This window comes from Plecotus auritus (genome assembly GCF_963455305.1).
Source record: "Plecotus auritus genome assembly, chromosome: 4".
NCBI lineage: Eukaryota > Metazoa > Chordata > Mammalia > Chiroptera > Vespertilionidae > Plecotus > Plecotus auritus.
The window spans coordinates 13426497-13435692 of NC_137775.1; positions in this window are offsets into that span (position 1 = coordinate 13426497).

Sequence of the window (9196 nt, forward strand, 5' to 3'; positions counted from 1 at the left end):
CTTAGAATTGGTTTTTGCACTCAAGCCTCTGCCCCCCTCTCCCTCACCCTCCACCTGTTTAGTTCTGTCCCATTGGGTGCTCTGATCCTGGAATATTTTTTCCAAACTCTCTCACTTTTATTTATTTATTTAAAAATATATTTTTTTATTGATTTCAGAGAAGAAGGGAAAGGGAGAGAGAGAGAAACACCAATGATGAGAGAGAATCATTGATTGGCTGCCTCCTGCATGACCCCTACTAGGGGTCAAGCCCACAACCTGGGCATTTACCCTGACTGGGAATCGAACCATGACCTCCTGGTTCATAGCTCAACATTCAACCACTGAGCCACACCAGCTGGGCACTCATTTTACTTATTTAAAATGAATCATTTTCTTTCTCTTGGATGTTGATAAATGTTCATTTCACAGACTAGAATTATTAGTTATGTACACAAACCACCAAATGTTCTCACAAAATAGAATATGGGTGAAAACAATTATCTTGACCTTGTGGCATTTCATAAATGAATTATTAGCATTATGGTAAAATAGGACAAATTGAGCTCTTTAATGAATAGGCACTCGCACATTCATAAGAATTTTTATGAGAAATATTAGTCAACTCAAATCTACTCTTGTTATTTAAAAAGTTATTCTCTCCCAGCCAGTGTTGCTCAGTGGTTGAGAGTCAACCTATGAACCAGGAGTTCATAGTTCAATCCCAGTCAGGCCACATGCCTGGGTTGCAGGCTTGACCCCTAGAAGGGAAGTAAAGAGGGCAACCAATCAATCATTGTCTCTCATCATTGCTGTTTCTATCTCTTTCCAGCTCCCTTCCTCTCTGAAATCAATAAAAATATATTTTAAAAAATAACAATAAATAAAAAGTCATTCTTAAAAAAAAAAAAAAATCATTCTCTCTGCTATTTTCACTCCCAAATGCCATTTGTTCATTTACCTAAAGACCTACTAACTTGTTACTTTAAATATCACACAATATCTGCATTGGTTGCTTATTTTTAGATGCACACTGATTAAAATATAATTCTGCACTATATTTTAGGCACCTTTTCTCTATTAAAAACAAGTACGTTAAATATTTGTCTTTAAACAAACCTTTCACTCATCTACCCGTCTTAAGAATATCCATCCATCTTACGCAGGGGCTGGGTTCTGCTTCACCTGCCATAAAGCTGACCATGTAAATTTAACCAGGTAAGGGAATATTTTCCCCACAAAACAGGAAGTAAGACGTTCTTCGGAAAGTGAGCAACCCAGCTACCAGTAGATAGAGGCGGAGGTGCAGGGAGGATTGGCACCTCACCGGAGTCACCTTCCCCAGGCTGCTTTCTCCACTTTGCAACGTTGAACGTGTGGCTTTTATTTTCCTGGTCGTCTCATGGTTTCAGAAAGCTGCCCCATATTTTGTTTCCCATCCAAGTTTTAATTAAGAAGCAAACTAACCAAACACACAAAATAGAGCGATAAAGCAAACAACAACAAGATGACAAGGAAGGAGGAAGGGCGTCTTGCATCAGGAAAGCAAATCCTTTGATCTGCAGTGGACTTGAGTTTGCGTCTCCAGGACAGAACTGTGTCACGTTGTCCCATGTAGCTGCATGAGAGACAAGGAAATATAGTGTGTGTTTGTTTGTTTGTTTTCTAGTAGGGCACATGTGGGCCTAATAAAAATGTGGTTTTTTATTATTAGGGAAGGAGGTGAGAAGGATATCGGGTAAACAACTAGCAGTGTCTGTTGCAGAAAAGCCAGAGGCAAATCACTCATGAATGCAACACCTAGTTTCAAAGTTCCCAGATGTGGCTGGGAGATTATAATGAGACTTTTCAGGCGAGGTTGATAAAAGCTCTGAGCAAATTTTAAGCCCTTGATTCATTAGTCTCTTATATGTCACAATTGAAGTACTCCTTATTATAACTGATTGCTTCAAATTAGCCCAAATAAATGCTTCGAATGTTCCTTTCACGGAATGTAGGAGACCTAGAGAAAAATGTTGATCCTGCTCTGAAGGGGCAAAATTTAATACAGTGCAAAGCCGCTGGGCTGCTGTGAAGCATTACGTTTAGTTAGTGAATATTTGCTGCCACCTACTGTTTAAACTTGATATTGATCCTGGTTGACACCAGTCACTGGAGCATGACTCCAGGAATGAAAACTGCAATGAGAGGATCCTTGCCACTGCCCCAGCCATCCGCTTTTGGAAAGTTGAATGTTCTATTGGCACACCAGGTTCATAGCAGCATTATGTGCAATGGCCAAAAGGTAGAAGCAACCCAGGTACCCATCGACAGACGGATGAATGAGCAAAATGGGGTATATACATACAATAGACACTCATTCAGCCTTAATAAGGACATTTTGACACATGCTACAATATAGATGAATGTCTTTGAAGACACTATGCTCAGTGGAGCAAGCCAGTCACGGATAGACAAATACTGTGGGGTCCGCTTCCATGAAATTCCTAGAGCAGTCAACTTCATAGAGACAGAAAGTAGAAGGGTGGTGAACAGGGGGCGGGGGAAGGAGGGGTCAGGGAGTAAGTGTTTAATGTGTACAGTGTTTCAATTCGGGGGAAGGTCAGATAGCTCTGGAGTTGGACGGTGATGATGGTTGCGCAACAATGTGCATGGACTTAGTGCCACAGAACTGGACACTTAAAAGTGGCCGAAATGCTAAGTTTTATGTTGTGAGTATTTTACCATAATAATCATTTAAAAAATATATTACATTTCCAGGGAAGCAAGTAAGCTAATTCTGTGGAAAGCAGAAACTGAGCATACTGTAATTTATATTGCCATGTAGTAACACACTGGTGCTGTTTTTTTCCTACTCCTGAAAAAGTAGGTCCCTAGCTGTTGATGAAGAAACTGTCATGTTCTCATCACTCTGAAAATTGTTTTGGCAGCGTCAGGGATGTGGAAATTTAATGTCCTACAAAAAAGAGTGTAGCAGATTTAACTGTAGGGAAGAAGACAAGTAGGGTAATTTGGGTAATTCATATTTCTCTAAAAAAGCAATTTCTTGGTATATGGATCTGAATAGTTTCATGACAAGATGTAGTTTTTGGACTGTTTAACAGCCTTAGAAAAATTCAAAAATTTTTCTATGGTTATTTGGTAGTTTTAGAACATAGCAAAATAATAATACCATGGCTATGTATATTATTTTAACTTAAATACTATAAAATCCTGGAAAGAAAGCACCTCGGGACCTCCTATATCCATGAAATGATTTATTACATAGGATTTCTGAATGATCATATTTCATATAGAATCTGCCATACATAATAACTTCCATCCAGGTTATGTTTGAATCACTTTCAAAAATCTTTTAAGAGAATATCTTTTTCTGGACATTGAAAGTTTAATGGGTTTTACACATAGCAGTCTCCTTATCCCTTTTCCTCTATCAGTTTAGGGGTTCGCACCCCAACACGTGATTGAGATGCCCAGAAGCTGTTCCCCTGAGGAGCCCATCTGACAGGCCTTGCTCCAAAGAGAAAGGGAATATTATTCTTTTAGGAATAAAATCAGGAAAATGACTGCAATCCTGTTTCATTACTTGAGATAGTCACACTATTTTTTAAAAAGGAAACATGCATAGAAAAGATAGAAAGTGTATTGAGAAATATATGTAAACTATCAGGAAAGATGAAAAGGGGTAGATGCATCACTTTTATGGTGGCGTTGTTACTATATTTAAAAAATAATAACCTTATTGCTAGATAATTCTAATATCCTACAGATCATCCTTTTAAAGCAGGGGTCCTCAAACTTTTTAAACAGGGGACCAGTTCACTGTCCCTCAGACCGTTGGAGGGCCGGACTATAGTTTAAAAAAAAAACTATGAACAAATTCCTATGCGCACTGCGGGCCCGGGACGAGTTGGCTGCTAAGCAGGACAGGCAGCGGCACCCGGCGGGCCGGATAAATGTCCTCGGCGGGCCGCATGTGGCCCGCGGGCCGTAGGTTGAGGACGCCTGTTTTAAAGTATATAATTCACTGATTCTATGATATTCACAGAGCATCACCACTATCTAATTTTAGAATGTTTTATCAGCTCAAAAAACAAACAAACAAACAAACAAACAACATCACCCTGTACCCATTAGCTGTCACTGCCCGTTCCCTTGCTTCCCTCAGCCCCTGCCAACCATTAACCTACTGTCTGGCTCTATGGATTTGCCTATTTTAGCAACAACAACATTCAAGTGCAGATCTCTAAGATATTTGATATTTAAGTATAAATTGACCCATCACTTGTATCACTGAGCCTGGCTTCATGCTACATAGATTAGGAGGCTGAGTGGAATGAGCATAAGGCAAAGCAGTTCCTCAAAAGGGCATAAGATCTGAACCGTCGGTGAAACAGAACAGTGCAGTACTCTCTGTTTTGCCAAGGAAGTGATGCAGTACCTAACAGAATTGGGCTCTATTCATCATCCTTTCTAAGTAGACTATCTGTCACTGTTTAGTGCACCTTTTTTATTTTAACGTGAATTAACTGATCCATCACCTAAGAGGACTACTGATTCTGTGTAGGGTTACGATCTTGTTAGAAGTACCAGGTGGACAGCCCTCCCTGTGAGGAATCTTCCAGGCTCCGTGGCCAGAGGAAAGTGGGAAAATGCTTCCGAAGGGCATGCCTCGCCTTAAGGGGCTCCTGGGGGGAATTCAGGTATTGCTGGTGCTTTAAACCTCTGCTGTTCATGTTGACAAGTTGATTGCTGTTGACACTGTAAGCAGTATGAATAGATATTTCGGTCATGTAATCCTTGGTGAGACAGATAGGTATTTAGGAAATAAATATAGGCAGTTATATTTTTAAACTGTAGAAAAATATATCAGGAACATTTGTTTCCTCCTTACTCTATTTTTAATTCTAAATCACCCATTTGCTGATGGTGGGATTACATCCCAGTTGTAATATGCAGGTTTAGGTAGTTCTTCAGACAGAAACATTTACAAAGCACAACCCCAAAATATATTACATATTACAAAGGTAATCATTATCAATTACTACTCATGAGCCCCATGTTACTGATTATAAGTTTTGGAAAACTCTCATTTTGTTTCTTTTATACATTTAAAATGTTCTTGGCTAGTCATAGTTTTAGTTAATCAGTATTTATGGAGTTAAAGATGATTGCCAAGTGTATAGGGTTAAGCCTCGGACTGACCTGCTGGCAAAGCCGAAAACAAGTCCCAGCTTAGAGGGCACAGCCCTCTTAGCATAATTAAGCTTGATCTTGTGAGTGCTCCCTAGATCTTTCCTGGGTAGCTAATGGGCTGTGGGAGGGGCAGCAAGTGCTGCCAAAACAAGTGAAACTTACAAGAACACTGTAAATTACCTTGTTTACCTCTGACTATAAAATAAAGCATCAGCTTGCAGTCTGGATCTGTTTTGTGGTCTGTCACACACAGAAGATCCACCTCGACGCAGCTTATTCTCTTTGTCTGTCTTTTCTTCATCCTTCGCCGGCCCTCCCTCAGGCTCGCCGAACCCTTGGCTGTGCTGCACCAGCACAGCCAAGGAAAAATTTTAATTTAAAGGATTTAAAATATATATGTTTTTATTGATTTTTAGAGAGAGAGGGAGAGGGGGAGAGAGATAGAAACATTGATGAGAGAGAAATATCAATATCTGCCTCCTGAACACCCCCCACTGGGGATCGAGTCTGGAAGCCCATGTCCCCTCACTGGGAATTGAACCAGCAACCTCTTGGTGCATGGGTCGACGCTCAACAACTGAGCACTCTGGCCGGGGTAAAGGATTTTTATCTTTTCATTTCATTTGGTTTCATTTCCTATCCTATAAACAACTTATATTCCAGCAGGGTTATTATTACTTCAGTTCTTAGCCACCGTGTTGAAGATTTCTTATGTATGTTAACTATGCAAAGAGCTTTACAGTATTAAAGTTCATCTTACAAGTTCAACAACTTTTACTGATTGGCAATATTTTATGTATTTTTAGAATTAAGTTTTGTTGAAGCCTATGACAGCATCTCTTAAATGTTTAAATCAGGGTAATAATAATTATAATTAGTCCATTGGCTTTAAGTTTATTGTCTGTAAGTATAATTTCAAAAAACTGACATTTATAAAATTTTACCTGGGGTGTAAAAGCTTTCTCATACTCTATTAAAAAGATGATAGTTTTATACGCTAGTAAAATGAGTCATGCTGAAATCATTGCTTACAGGGGGTTCATCTAAATGATAATGGGCACAAAAAGTAAGTTCCACCCTGGTAGTAGAGGTCTCATTTTTCCATCTGTTGTAGCTAATACTTGAAAAGACGTAGTAAAGTCAAGAACAAACTAATGGTCCATTTAGAAGATCAAATAAACCATGACCCAAATGGTTTATTTTATTTTACATTTTTAAAGTACTTCAGTAGTGATTACCAATCCGTAACAAGGGACACAACCGCAGAACCTTTTCAGTATAAAAGTTGCTTTTAGCTTTCTTGGGTTATGTTTCTGATGAAAAGTGATGAACCCTTTGGCCCAGGAAAACTCATATTTGCATAAAAATTCCTGGGATCAATAGAGCCCTAAAACTCCCATTTAGTTAGTCTTGGAGAGAATATCCATTGTAGTTAAGCTAATTTTACAAAAGCTTTGAAAGGTATTATTTATAAATATTTTTTAATAAATACTGTTGTAGCTTGATATTTAGAAATTTTAATTTACTTCCAGGCCCTAACATTTATTAGCAGTTTTTTTAGGATAAGCTTTCAGAAAATTTGTATACAAGTCTGGTTTCAGCCAGCTTCATTAATCAATCCATCAATCAATCAACAAATGCATGGTTAACAATTACTACTGTGGCCTGCTATAAGCAAGTCCAATAATGAAATATTATAGCCTTTTTCTTCAGGTTTGGTTCCTTACATTCATTGAAGAGCTAGTTATATTTGCTTAACAGTGTTGGAGATTTTGCATTTTCTGGTATATAAATTACATATCTACAAATTTGCACCTACACCTGGCAAACTACTTTTGAATTCCCAAAGGAGTTGGTGTGATTGATTCCACAGTGGGTCCATAGGCCAGCATTGGACCCACTGAGGGCGAGTTTCCAGAATCTTCCTCATCGTGTGGGCCACTGGGCAGTTGTGCCAGGAAGTAGCATACCAGCCAGGAGGAAGTCTGACAGCGGAAGTTAGGGTGTGGCCTTGAAGGAAGAGCTTCTGCATAGTGGGTGTGTCAGTCAGGGGCCCAGCAGGAAACTGATGGCACATTCAAATCAGGGTAGTTTATGGGGTCCATTTGCAAAGAGATGAATACAAAAATTAGGGTAGGGAAATTATTACAACAGTGTGGGAACCCGGGCTATGAACAGGGGGGTTGTCACCACCACCCTTAGGTCGGAAAGACCAAGACAATGGAGAGGTTACCAGAAGCTGGAGAGGAAAGAGTCAAAGAGAGCAGGTCACCTTCTGTCCAGGGACTCAGCCAGCCCAGGGCGACCTCACTTAGAGGGAGCCGGGGGAGTAAGCAGCTCTATGTCACTCTCCTCCCAGCCTCTGACCTCTTGCTGGGCTCTCTTTTGTCAAGAACCCAAGATCCTTCTCCAGGTCAGCCTCCGAGGGCAGAAAGTGATAACAGGTAACAGATGGAGAACAGATCTCCAGGCAAAGGGAGGGTTCTTCCAGACAACCCTCAACCTGGGAAGTTAAATGTTTGAAATGCCTCTTTTTTCAATCATGAATAACATTTTAAAAAAACAACATCGTGGTAAAACACTGTAGGGGTAAAAATTTTCCCTTTCTAGGTACTAAGGCTGGTCTAATAATTAAATTGATATAAGACAGGAGAAAAACAAACTTAATTTTGTATGTATTAAAGCCCCATACAAATATGATACTCAAAGTGACCAAAAACGGGAAGCTTTCATACCTTTTTACATAGAAACAATAGTTTGTGAAGAACTGACAAGACAAAGGGGTTTGAGCTAGGGGCAGCACATTGATGAAGAAGTAACAAGGGTTGTTTACATAGCCTTCTGGGCCCTAAATTCCCTATCTCTGGTGATAAGGATGCCTTCTTCCCTCCTGGAAGAGGGTGAGTACCTTTCACTTGGGAGATTTATCTTTTGCTTTCAGGGGAAGGACAGTGTCCTTTTGCTATCAGCTGACTCTCAAGTACCTTTAATTCAAAATAATCAATATGCCAAAGTGGCATATTTTAGGTTGACATATTCTGAACCCCTTCAATACAGATACAATAAAATTTATCATCTTAACCACTTTAAATTTTCAGTTCAGTCATATTAAGTACGTTCACATTGTTGTACAACCAATCTCCAGAACGCCTTTTATCTTGCAAAACTAGAACTCCATACCCATTAAACAATTCCCCATTGTCTTCTCCCCCTGGTTCCTGGAAACCCACGTTCTACTTTCTGTCTCTAGGCATTTCACTACTCTAGACACCTCGTATGAGTGGACTCATAGAATATTTATCTTTTTGCATGGATGGCATTTTAAAGATGGTGTTCATAGGCATTTTGTAGAAACATTTATTTGCAGTCATTAATACAGCATTTTATTTTGGAAGAATGTTCTACTTGCTAGAGATCCCAAACATGACAGATTTGCAGCATGACAAATAATAACAGACATAGGGCATTGGGAATAGAGTTGACAAAAACCAGTGTACTTCAAGGGTAGAGAGAAAAATTAAGCATTTCCCCTTCTTTCCCAACATGTTGTAAAAGTGCTGGGAGGCCCTCAGAAGGTTCAGTCAGCATTGGAGCTCTGTGCCTGGGCAGAGACACCTGGATTTTAATCTGCAGGGACAGCACTGAGAGAGCTCTGCCTGGGGCTTACCCATCCAGTGCCAACCTGGGCTCACCCCTGGAGAGCCATCCAGGAAGCAGATATGGTGGGGCTTTTCCACCCTTTTAGAGCCAAGACCCATTTCATTGGGATGTTTATTGCCTTTTTCTGAATTCCTCTCATAATTTGTCTTTACATGCATTTTAATCTAATTTCACTCTCATAATTGCTTTTAGATGAATTGTCATTAGTGCGTTTTATTTTAGTCCACTAGAGGGAACCAGAGGGATAGACAATGGAGCCACCAAGATTCATAATGTCAGTATTAGAGAAATTTCCAGAGGTTCTCAAAGTGAGCTTACTATCAAAATCACTGGTGTGTGTGTGTGTGTGTGTGTGTGTGTG